General features: G+C 39.0%; 1 protein-coding gene across 23 annotated transcripts in view; it reads left to right on the top strand.

The window, feature by feature from the left end:
* KIF1B (kinesin family member 1B) overlaps positions 1 to 12,269 on the top strand; it is a 78,751-nt gene that overhangs the window by 5,447 nt on the left and 61,035 nt on the right. The window lies entirely within an intron of this gene.

Here is a 12,269-nt window from a genome sequence, read left to right as displayed (position 1 = left end):
ATATTTTATTCTGTTGGACTGAGAACTGTGTACATGGTATCATCTACAATTAATCTTCTTCTGCTTTTCTGAGGCTGTCATTACAAACTAGATTATCTCTGAATGTGAGTAGAAAGTCTAAATCACAAGTATCTTGATTTTTATACAGTTGTTCATGGTGTTTGCTTCTGCTGATGTGAAAATTCTACAGAAAGATTGGAGTTCTAAAGTGAAAACCTTTTTGTTAACTTCAGTGTGTGGGAATATCATGTGGCTTGACAGATACAGGGATACATTGCAGACCACCACGTGGTAATTGTGGGGGTATAAGTCCTGCTTGGATCTGGTACTTTAGTTCTTGGTGTGCTTATTCTGTAGTATGTGCTTTTGGTTAAGAACATAATTTGAGTGAGAAAGCTGAGATGAAAAGGGTATCAAGTTTTATGCTTTCCAGAGCAGATGTCTAAATGACAGCAAAATAACAGACTACATAAAATCATCTTCTTTTCTAACCAATTAGAAGTGTTAGGCTTCCTAAATAATGGTTGTGGTCTAATTTGGAGAACACTGTTCTGTGGGAAACTGAATGTGGGCACACCTTTTTTGCTTGTTTGGTTGGTTGTTTTTCATACTTGAGGTCAAGACAGTATTGACAGCATTTGAGGGGATGGCGTTCCTCATCTGCAGACCAACAGCTCTGCCCATAAACTGCTCTTGTTGGGGGAGTTTTTCATTGTTAGGTAATCAAGTAGAGCCGTCTTGTCTGCAGCTGTAGGAAGCAACCCTCCAAGAGCACTGAGTTATTTCACTGTCTGATTACTTGAGTGTTTACTCGTGCTTGTTAACACAAAGGAGGTTTCATATAGGCCTCTCCCTTTTTTTTTAGCCAGGGTTGTACGTCAGCCTGCTTGTTCTTCTGCAATGGAATTTAAGTCCTGGTTGTGGTCACTTAAATTATATAGAGTGTTTATGGTTTCATTGGAAGAGAGGTGTCACAGAGAAGAGAGCTTGTGTTTTAGTGGAGAAAATTCTTGTCTTCAGACCTTATGTGAAATACTACCCAAAGAAACTTTTTTGGGGTTGGATTTCAAAATTTCCATTTAAAGTAGGGGTGGGAAGGGTTTGAAGTTCTCTCATGTAGAACATATGCTTGTATCCCATCGCTGGATCCCAGTGTAGAATGGAAGAACTGTAGACTTCATTAGAGGACATTTGTTATGGAAATTCCACCAAGCTCTGGGCTCCAGCAGCACCACCGGGTACCTCTGTAATAGCTTTTCTTGCTGCAATCATCACAGCAATAATTTTGGATGCTTAAGATGTTTGAATTCCAGGAGCCTGTGGAAACACCTCAGATGTGGTGCAACAAGGAGGGTGACCAGTCAGTCGCTGGCAGTTTGTTTGTCGGAGTTGGGGCTGTGGTGTAGGCCAGACACTGGTTCTGTTTCTGAACGCTGGAGCTGCACTACAGGGACATGTTTCCAAGAAACTACATCAGCTATCAAAAGGAGAAAAATACTTCCAATTTATCTAATTGGAAATTTCTTTACAGAAATGACTTCTTTTGCTGTATTTTGTACTCTGAAATGTTCTGATCTGCAGCCTTTTATTTGAATGCTATGGCTCTGATCAAGCTGGGTGGTGTGACAGATGGTCAGGCTTAAGTCATTGGGGCCATTACGGACTGTGGAAAGGAATCATCAGTTGCAATAGTTAAACATTGTTACAATCTGTGGGATATTTTTCCCTGTATTTCCCCTCTTAGAGGGGAAATACAAGAAAGCAATGGGCAGAGGAATAGTTTGAACAGAAGAGGATTGTATAATAAAGGATATGAATAAGGCATTGTTTTGTTTGGTGGGAAAAAAACCAGCAGAAGTCTTTTCTCCAAAGAATCTCCTTAACAAAGTTTTCTGACACACATAACTTCCAGCTGAAATTCTTCAGCTGGTATGCTTTTAGGCTACGTGTTAGGTTTGGGGGACATAAGTGCCATTCTGCCAAAGATTCTTTTATTTTCATGATGCTCAGTTTTTTGCAGCCCCACAGTTACATTATTGAGCTCCTCATTATTTGCTGACTAAAAGCTGAGCACATAAAGTGAAATTAGTGTATCTGAGACTCATATCTGATGCAGCAATTTGAAAATAAAGGGAATTCAATAGTAATTCTTGACTAAGGATTTCCTGCTTCGCACCTTCAAATGTGCCAGTGAAGAGATCAAGGCTTAGATAACTTGCCTCTGAGAAGGTTGTTTTTTCATTTCCGCACTGATCAAGTTGACAGAAGGCAAACTGGAGAGGATGGTGTTTCTCTTGAGTAGTGACTATTTTAAGCCTCCAAGACAGTTAAAGTTCCCTTATCTTGGAATTCAAGCCTAATGGACGGTTGTGATACTGGATTGATGAGACAGTGTGAAGTCTGACAGCTAAGAAGTGATCTTGACTGTTACTTGAACTTTAATTCTGTATGTATTGATTGGCCAAGCTATTTTACAGATCCTTTGTGGGTCCCGCATTTAAACTTTGTCCAAGTCTAAGTTTTGCAAATGTATTGGCAGAGACTACTGCATTACAGTGAAACTGAGGCAAAGTGCTCAGGATTATGTTAAGGAAAGCAGTATAAAAATACAAATAATTAAGTATATGACAGATGTACTTTATTTATAAATCCTTTTAGATGAATATTGAAAAAAGGAGTGTTTTTTGACATACATAACAAAGTAGATTCTTGAAGTCAGAATGCCACCAGGGTTCTTGCCTGACATTCTGCTTTTGTTCAACAGTTTTTGTGTGAATTTGGCTCTTTATGGCTTTGGGGATTGCCTGTCATTCACAGGGTGCTTGCCAGCAAAGCTAAACGTCCCTCTGGGTTAGAAAGCTTATACTCAATTTCATTACACAGTCCTTTGCCTGAGAAGCAAAACAACATAATTTGCTTGTGCACTCCTACAGAATTTACTTGTTATCCTATCTGGCTTTAATGTAATTTCCTCCTAGAAGATCAAGACCTTTAATCAAGATTCATAGTAGGTCTCTGTCTTTATAATTTCTCACTGTTTAAAAATGACAGTGCAGCTGAATACAGTTCTATATATGTCTTAATCTCAGAAAAAGAGAATTTGTACTAAGATCTTTAACCCATAATGTTAAGGACACTGTGAGTAATTGGGACTTCTGTTTTTCTGCTGGAAGGATGCAAAATGTGGGAATTTTGAAATCAGTACTTGAAACCTATCTCTTTTTTTTTTTTTTTCTTTTTTTTTTCTTTTTTTTGCCTGCTCTACATGATGACAAAACTATTATTTTTTTCCTGTATGCTTGGAAAGGTATTGATCTGCAGTAATACAGCATCGTGCACTTAAATTGTCAGTCTTTGTCTTAAATACACGTTGCAAAACTGAGATTCTGCAGTTCAGCTGAAGTCACATGTGCTGACTGCATTAAGGGGCTGGAATTTGGCAGAAGGCCTGTGCTGCTTGGATCATATCTAATTGCAGATGGGATCCATTTGAATGATACTGCCAGAAGTTCTTCAGTGGACACAGGAGAAGTGGGGGTAGGAGAAGAGAAGGTAATGGAGGAATTCTTAGAGACAGGACAAATTAGAAGCTGTAAAATTCCTTTATTTAAGGATGCAAAACTACTTTCCAAAGGAGAGGTAATGTCATCATCAAATTAGTAATGAAAAAACTCCATCAAAACAGTAACTGAATGGGACTGATTTCAGAAAAGGCCATCTTTTTTAATAATTATCTCTTAGAAAGCATCCTAAGAAACATAAGCTTTGTTTTCAAAAGCACGTGCTAAGCAAGTGAATTTAGTAGACCGAAATGCTGTTTCTGTTCGGAGTTCTGTTCTGAAGAGCATGTTCTTTAAATTAGTGATTAGGTGGCTTATTGTGGCCAAACTCACAAGTGGCTTTTTAAAATTAATAGTTAAAGTATAAATAATGGTTTTCAGCATATCTTGATTGAATATGTTTTAACTTCTGCTTTTTCCAATTTTTGTTCAGAAATATTTACACTAATGCATCATGCCCACAATGTATTAATTATTTATTCCTGTCCAGTTAATTAATTGCTGTTTTTGTGGTGAGTGGGAAAAAGATTCTGCAGTGTAATACATGAAAGCTGACCTGTAGATCTAAGAGTGTTTTGTGTGTCAGTAGTTCTTGTGCTCATTCTTGTATGGGCTTTTCAAACGTAACAAATACAAACAATGTTGGCAGCTGCTGCCTTGGGTTATTGAGTTGAAAAACGAAGCTGTTCTGTGCCTAAAGACTCCCTGAATGTTGTGCTTTTTCTGGTTTGGCTTTTGTTTGTTTGAGGGTTGATTTGGTTTGGTTTTTTGGTTTGTTTGTTTGTTTTGTTTTGCTTTGGTTTTTTTGGTGGAAGTGATTTGATAATCCTGCCTGTAAGTAAATAATGCATAAATAAAAACAAAAGAAAATGATGCAGAGGTTCAAGCTAGTAGCTACAAGACAGCATTTAGATACTAATCACTAGCAAAGACCCCAGCAGGCTTATTCTTTTAAAAATCTAAATAAGTGTAAAAAATGAAATGAACAAAACAAGGAAATAAGGAAGTACCCTACTTGGAATGTTTCTGTTGCAATTAACTGTGCACTAGATGAATGAAAATAGGGTTTAACATCTTGTGTGTGCGAGTGACAGACTAAACCAAAGTTCTCCAACTATAGTTCATCTGTGATTATTGTATGTTCTGGTTTGCCATAAACGATACCAGTGGAAAGGGGCACCTGCACAGTCCAGGTTATCTTGGAAGGACTGAGTACAACTGGATCCTCAGGTGAGGACTGAAAATTACCTGTTGAGATTTTAACTCGGCAGTAGTCTCTGTGTTTCAGTCATGTTGGCTGAAGGTATTGGATGTTTAATAAAAATAGGCCTGGTGAAGTGGTCCCATCTGCCAGCAGCAATAGTCCCAGCTGCTGCTGTGGACATACAGCTGTCAGCTTCTCATCCAGGCATCCTTGGCATCAGAAAAGCTTGGTAAGACATTCTGGAGTTAATCTGTAGAGGTTGTAGGAAAAAAAGTATATTCTAATAGTTGTTTCGTTTAAGTTTTTTTTCTCCCTAAGGTGTATAAACCTCAGATCTAGACTTAAATGATTAAATTAAAAAAACCAAAACAAACCAGAAAACCTAATATAGAAGCATCTAATTTTAATTTCTGCTTTGTTTTTGTTTTTTCTTTACTTTTTTTTTTTTAAGATGTGTGCTGCTTTATGCAATTGTTCTGGAGCAAATTAAAAAGGGGTGGGAAAGCAGGACTGAACTTAAAAAGCTTTCGGTTTATTGCATGTTTGTCTAAATTAGTGGTACTTGAAATATTATACAGAAGTCAAAACTATTGAAAGGTTCATAGAGTAAGGTAACCTCATCATTAATTTAGCCATCTCATTTATTGATATACTTTGACAGGGTATATTGTTAAATTTAGCCTTTCTCAGTGTCATATAGCTTAAAAAGTAGTAAGCTCTTTCAAAGAAACTTGATCCTAAGGGGGAGGAAAAAAGAAGCATGGTTTGCTTATCTTTTTCTTTCTGATTAATTTTTAACTGTTTTCTTAACCAAAAGATGTCCTAAATGGTAATGAAACCCTGTTGTGTGTGTATGCCTTCAGGAGAATAATGAGTTTGGTTTTATTTCTGCATTGTTTTTCTGTAAGTGTAGTTTGGATAGTTTCAGGAAAGAGCTTGTACCATGGAAATAATATTTGGTCTAAATAATGGATGAAGAAAGGCCTTACAAGAAACTGGTTTTTATTGACTATGATTGAGTACATGTAGAAAGTAAAATGGTGGGAATTTATATAACATGTGCTACATAGACAGAAAAAACAAGTAAAAAAGTTCATTGTAGTTAAATGTACTGTTTTTCTGTCTTGATGAGATGCTTTCAATGAAAGTATAGAAAAGTGGCTTAATTATTTTAGATAGACTTCAGTCTTGACTCTCAATCTGTCTTACGAAAATAATAATTTTAGATATCTCAGAAAATAAGCATATTCCCTTTCTGATGCCTTGTGCCTTCCAAAAAGCATTGATTCTTAAAGCAGACAGCTTGGTTTTCTTGTTTGTTGTTCTTTTTTCTTTCGAGTGTTTCTAGTGTTTTATACTTGTATCTTGCATGATGAGGTTGTCTTGGAAAAATAATCAGCATTGCAGGAATGTCACTTCACCCCTACCCTGATTTTTCTGGTCTGTAAATCCTCGTAAGCGGTGCAAGCAAAATGAATGCTTGTCCAATATGATAATACTGCACTGCATTCATGGTGGGTGTGTTATCACAACAGGCTGTGTATGGGAAGATAAATTGTGTCACGTGGAGGGTGCCTGAATGGTCTTGTGGTTGAGGTTTGAAGGACAAGTCAAAGAGGTCACAGTAGCAGAGGTTACCCAAACTCTTCTGATGACTGTCCTGTTACCAATATGAGCATTAGAGCTCTCTGTGTTCTGCAGCATTAGGGTTTTCTGTGTCCACAAGTCTGTCTTAGTCACTGTCTCTGAATGCCCTGCAATATTGACAGCTCATATGTTTTGCTACAAGCCTGGAATATTTTTTTGGAGTAGAAGTAAAAATGTGGAATTTTTTAGGTGCTTGATTTTCCTTCTAAAGCTTTTCTCACGATTGAATAAAAATAGCTTGAAGTGTTAATTCTGCACTGTTAAAAAAATTCAGAAGATGACTTTGGGGAGCTGGGGGAAGATGAACATTTAATGATCTTTAAATGCTAGAGATGCAAATGCTGGGTCTGGAACGAGACTGTGGGATGACTAGGGTGTTCCAGCTGATGTTAAATGCAGTTACACTACATTATGTTATGAAGTTAGCATGAAACTACAGCAGAGCAGTTTCTGTCAGTGGTGAGTTCTCCATGCGAAATGCTTCCCCTTCAGACTTAGTGCCCACTGACACAGAGCTAGGCCTTTAGAGGTGATTCTTTTTATCAAATGTTTAAATTAACTGCCATCTTTAGTATGCAAGTAGAAGTGAAGAGAATGCAAATTGTTATTAGGAACTGCTTTAAGAACTGGATATTTTCATTCACTACACGAATTCTTCCAGAGACATACAGTATTAAGAACTGACCAAACTGACTTAAGTACTGAAATCCTTAAGACCTGGCTCCCCAAGATTCCAGTGCTACATGGTCTTCTCTTAATGTATTGCTGGTGTGTGTCTGAAGCTGAAAATGGTCTTAGGAGAGGCCATTGGCTCTTGGTGATGTCAAGTCAGAGCAGCAGGTGAAGGGAGATACTGTTTTACCTGCCTTGAGGCAGAAAACGTGAGCCCAGAATTCAGCTGGAGCACTCACCCAGCCACACTCACAAACCTGACACACTGCCTTTGCAGTAGGACATTCCCAGGTAATCTGTTGACAGTGGAGGTTTTGGAATGGTTTTGGGTCAACTTTTCAGCTAGGGAGAACAGTCTGGTTCGGCTGGCTCCTGCCTGCTGCAGAGCCTGCTGGCATGCTGTTCTCCAAGAACACCAGCTGGAGAGCTGGTATTTATAGCTCCTGGATCTGTTAGAGCAGCTGAGGATGAGAGCGGCTTTCCAGCAGCTTCTGTGAGGGAGCGTTTGCCTTGCTCTGGTGCTGTTGAGCCTGACTCCCTCCCCCAGCCAACCTTTCTCCCAGTACAGGGTTGAAATTCCACAGTGGGGAGAGAATCCGGTTGAATTCCAAATGAGCTGTTCTTAGCTTCTACTTGGTTTCCTTCCCTTTTAATGATTTGAAAAATGCAAACAATGCTTTGAAAAGCAAGCACTGCTTCATGGGCTGGAAGTGTCCATTTCCCTTCATTTATCTCTTATAATAACAGCCCTGAAAGTCTGTCTTATAAAAGCACTATGGCCATAGATCTGATTGCAGCGTATACCTAGGAAAGAAGCCTGTATTAAACGTGACTTTGTGGTGTTATTCACGTTCCAGCAAATAAAGAATGCCTGCTCCACCCTGCTCTCCGTAAGGAACATGTTCCCATTGTTGTCATTCCAGTCTACAGATGGTGCAGATATATTTTCCAGACCCATGTTTTTTAGGGGACTCTGTATTTAATGTTAATTTGGTCTTGGGGAGTCAATTCTGAAAGCCTCAGGTTTTTTGTACTGGATAAATTGTTTATTCAGACACAATAAAACTACTGCTTATATTGATCCAAATAGAGTTTGAAGAAGGCATAGAAATTAATTATTTTATATTTTTCCCCCCAAAGTTACCCCTTTCAAAGTTCTGTTTAGACCAAAATGATTTTTGAAAATGCGTGCCTGTTCCTTTACTAACAGTTAAGGAGAACAAAAGTGAAGACAGTGCTTTTCTTGCTAGCTGTTATCTCTGAGTGCTGGCATTTAGTAGGAATGTGTGCTTGGGCTAGAATAATGCTGCCACAGGGAGAATTGTTGAGGCTCATGTGAAGCCTCTCTTCGTGAGAAGAAATCCAATTTTATTTCATATGTAGAAGTTAAAGAGGTTTTGTGCCCTCAGCATTGCCTGCTGTGGTAGCAGTATGGGAATGGCAGATGTTAACGACAAAGCAGGCTGTGTTGCACAAATCTGGGAAGGTCGGTTTTTCCAGTTCCATACTCAACTTTCATCATAATTGGGTTTCATTTCTGATTAGGAATTGTTTGTTTGTTTGTTTGTTTTTTCAAAAAAGTCCGTGTGTCCCTTCACCCCCCTTCCTAGCACAGACTGTGTACCAGCTAATCCCAGGATAAAGCCCAAGTTAATTCTGTCTGCTGGTGTTTATCTGAAGGGCAAGCTGCAGTTAGCCAGTTCTCTGGAGCACCCCACAGTGACCAATGCGTGGCATGGCTGCTGGCAGCGTGCCCTGCAGGATGACTCTGGGTGCTAACAGAGGCGGAGCCGGGCAATCCAGAGACTTGACTTTAAATGCAGTGAGGGGTAAGAGAGTAATTTCAGCTCTTGCCTCTTGAGTGCTTTGCACTCTGTCTCTCTGTTCCAAGAGCTTATTAGAAGGAATTTTGTGTATTTGGCATCCCCAGATGTTGAACTGCAGATAATTTCTAATCCACCAAATTTGTGACATGCTGAGGAGCAGCACTGACTGGGATGAGAACAGATCAGGCTTGGACTGCAGATTCAGTGTCATAATTGATGCGAGTTTGGAGTGGTTGAGAAGCACTTCTAGTCATTCTTTGTGCCTGCAAAAATATTTATGTGGCTGAGTAGATGGGAATGGAATGAGGGGGCTGATCTTGGCTAAGTTTCCTTGCTTTTGTGGATTTTTTTTCTTCACTTTGTAGGCTTCCTACTGTCTGTTTACTTGGTTAGTTTTAAAGGAGCCTGGAAGTGTAAGTCCAGAAATGAAGGCTTGAAGTGGAAATGTGTTTGTGTATGTTTAGGAAGGAGTGAGAAGACAGAGAATGCTGCTTCCAGTTGGAAATACCCTGGAAGATTTTAACTTTGCATTAGCTCTCAGCTGTGCTCCACACTCTGGTTATAATTGTAAAATAAGATGTATATTTGACCTGTGCTTTTTGAATTTCAGCTTCAGAAATGAAAATTGGATTCTAAGGCAAAAAATTTGGATGTCCAAAATGACAATAGGAGTGCAATGTAATGCATATTATGAAATATATGGGTACTATTTCAATAGTGGTCTTTCAAGTGTTGCTACAGTGTTTGCTAAAAAACTAGGGATGAATTTGAGCTCATAGCTTTGAAAGGTTGAAAGTATATGTTATTTTTGTGCTAGCTGTAAAGCAGATGGTGGATGGTATATAAAATGTTAATTAAGGAACAAGTGGGATGGACTGTGGAAATAAAAATGCCAAAAAATGAGGTTGCCTGTTTAAGTAAGGGTATGATAAAATCCAAATGTTTTGTGGAGATTGGTCTGTTACTGTTGGTACAGCACATCTGAAAGTATAATTCTTTCATTTATTGTGCTCCTGCTTTTTCCTTTTATTCCCCTGTACTGCTCCTACTATGTACTTGTCCTGTACAAGGACCAATAAGTTAAAGTATTTGGCTCTTACATGATACTAAAAAAAGTTAGATTATTTGGTGTGAAGAAATTTCTTTTAAAACTGTGCATTTCCTTACCTTTGGGTCAGTGAGGTATAAAATGTTTGTAGTTAAAGGTATCAAAAAGTCCACCAAACTTAAACAGCTAAGCAGCTAAAAAGAATTTTTTAAGTTGCTTGAGCTCCAGAGAATATGTGAATTACTCCTGCTTAGAGAAACTTTGGACGGTGTGAAGCAGCTCGGCTTGGCTCACTGTATAACTGTAAGGGAAGACTAAGCTTTTAAAATGCAAGCTGTGTCTCTAGGTGGGCATGGCAGTGGGTACTAAATCAGCTGCTTCACATGGGTACTGCTGCAGAGCTGTTCACACAGTGTACTTTTATTTCTCTCAATTTATGACGTGTAATTACTTGCTCTATTTGCGTACAAAGGTAGAAAACAGATCTAAATATTGTTTCTTAAGGAGAAGCTTATTATTCAAAATTTTCAGAAATTCAAAATTCAAATAAAGAAAAGTAATAATACGGGCATTTATCTCTCTCAACCAAATCAATGATTTGTAGAAAATATTTTAAGCCCATGAACATTCCCTTGCCTTTTTCTTGGCCTTCCATTCCAAAGGTAAATGATGGGCATTAACCCCCGCTGTGGTTGCTGCTTTGATCCCAGAAGAGGCTTTAGGCACTGCAGCAGAGAAATATTATCTTCAGCTTGTTTCATCCTTCTCACCTTGGAGTTCCGAGTGTGACCTGTTTCAGTAGCAGTGGTGTAGCAGACAGTGATTCTGTAAGATATCCCTTCCAGTGTCTCTTAGGTTCAGAAAGCTTAGCTTGTGGAAAGCTAGAAGATACCCCATGACCTAGTAAGTTTGTTCTTGGTGAAGCAAGGGGCCTGAAAGAGGGATTTTCTCAGAAACTGGCTGACTCCAGCATTCAGAGCTGCTCCGGTGCCATGCGGATGGTAATTATAGCTGCAGCACAAAGCAGCAGTGTCAGTTTGCAAACAGAAGAGTTAATTGCCACATTGGACCTTTGAAATAGCAGATAAACAAATTTATTCTCTAAGATAAAAAGACTATTAATGTGTTCCTGCTGTGATCGTCTGCCTTATTGCCTTTCTCATTTCCTGAGGCTCTGTAATTAAACCATTAGCGTGTGGACCGTGTGGTGAGGCTGCTGTGGGGAGAGGAGATAGATGATGACTTACTTCATGATTCACTAATATAATTCATCTTGGCCTTGCATGGTTTAAAAACCAAAGAAAGGAACTGAAAAGCTGTTAGTATTCTTGTGGATGTTGGAGACACTGGAAACAGTCCTCTTTCTCTTTTAATTCAATTTGTTTCCTTGTTCAGCAGAAAACACAGCGGGTTGAGAAACATGGTACATAAAATCGGTGTTGCCAATTCAGTCTTAATTTCTGCATCACCATTTCTATTTTTCCCAATTTAGCACATGAACTTTTAGGATAAACCTTACCTGTACTATAAGAAGCCTTTTAATTTCTTCAGAAATATCCTTTAAAAGTAGCTAGATTTCCTAGGTTTTCTTGTCCCCCCAAAGATGATGCTTGGTGCAATAGACACCTTCAAGTGAGGTCAGTTATTTCAGGTTGAATTCCTGGTTTCTTAGCTGCCTCATCATCTTCCAGGTGTTTTAATCACATTATTGCCTACCTGGGTTTAAACCAGACCACATCAGACATCTCTAATGCTGGCAGCACCCACCTGGTGTTGCGTGCCCCAAATGAAGAGGGTTTCAGTCCAGCTGAAATCTGTTGAGGTCGTAATCTTCTATTTTCTCACCCAGTCAGCTCTGCTGGATTCATTTGTAGACTGAGAATTCTGCGAAGCCAATGATTCTGAAAACGGAGGATGTAGACTGTGCGCAAGAAACAGAAACAGGGATAAAGAGACTTCAGGTTTGGACCAGAAGCTGAGTGCAAAGGCTGTGGCTGGATCACAGTGGTGAGGGGCAGCATGCAGTGTTCCTGGCAGCTGGGAGGTTTTCTCTGAGCCATTCCTGCTGCAGTGGAAGATTTTGGCCAGGCAGCTGCATTCCCAACCTCTGACAGAGCTGCTTTCTTGCAAATTAAACTCCCTTTCCTGATACGCTTCTCAAGATACGCTTTACAAAAACATGCATCCTAGAAAGTGATTTTCAAAATAGTGACCTGGACATGGAACTCAGTGTGAAGAGCTGAGGAAAGTCTAGCTAAGAAAATAACAATAACAGTAATAATAACAACAATGGTTTAAAAAGAGAAAAAAAT

Source organism: Corvus moneduloides, chromosome 22 (assembly GCF_009650955.1).
Source record: "Corvus moneduloides isolate bCorMon1 chromosome 22, bCorMon1.pri, whole genome shotgun sequence".
Lineage (NCBI taxonomy): Eukaryota > Metazoa > Chordata > Aves > Passeriformes > Corvidae > Corvus > Corvus moneduloides.
The sequence above is the reverse complement of the archived record's forward strand: the minus strand, read 5'-3'. Positions and strand labels throughout refer to the sequence as shown.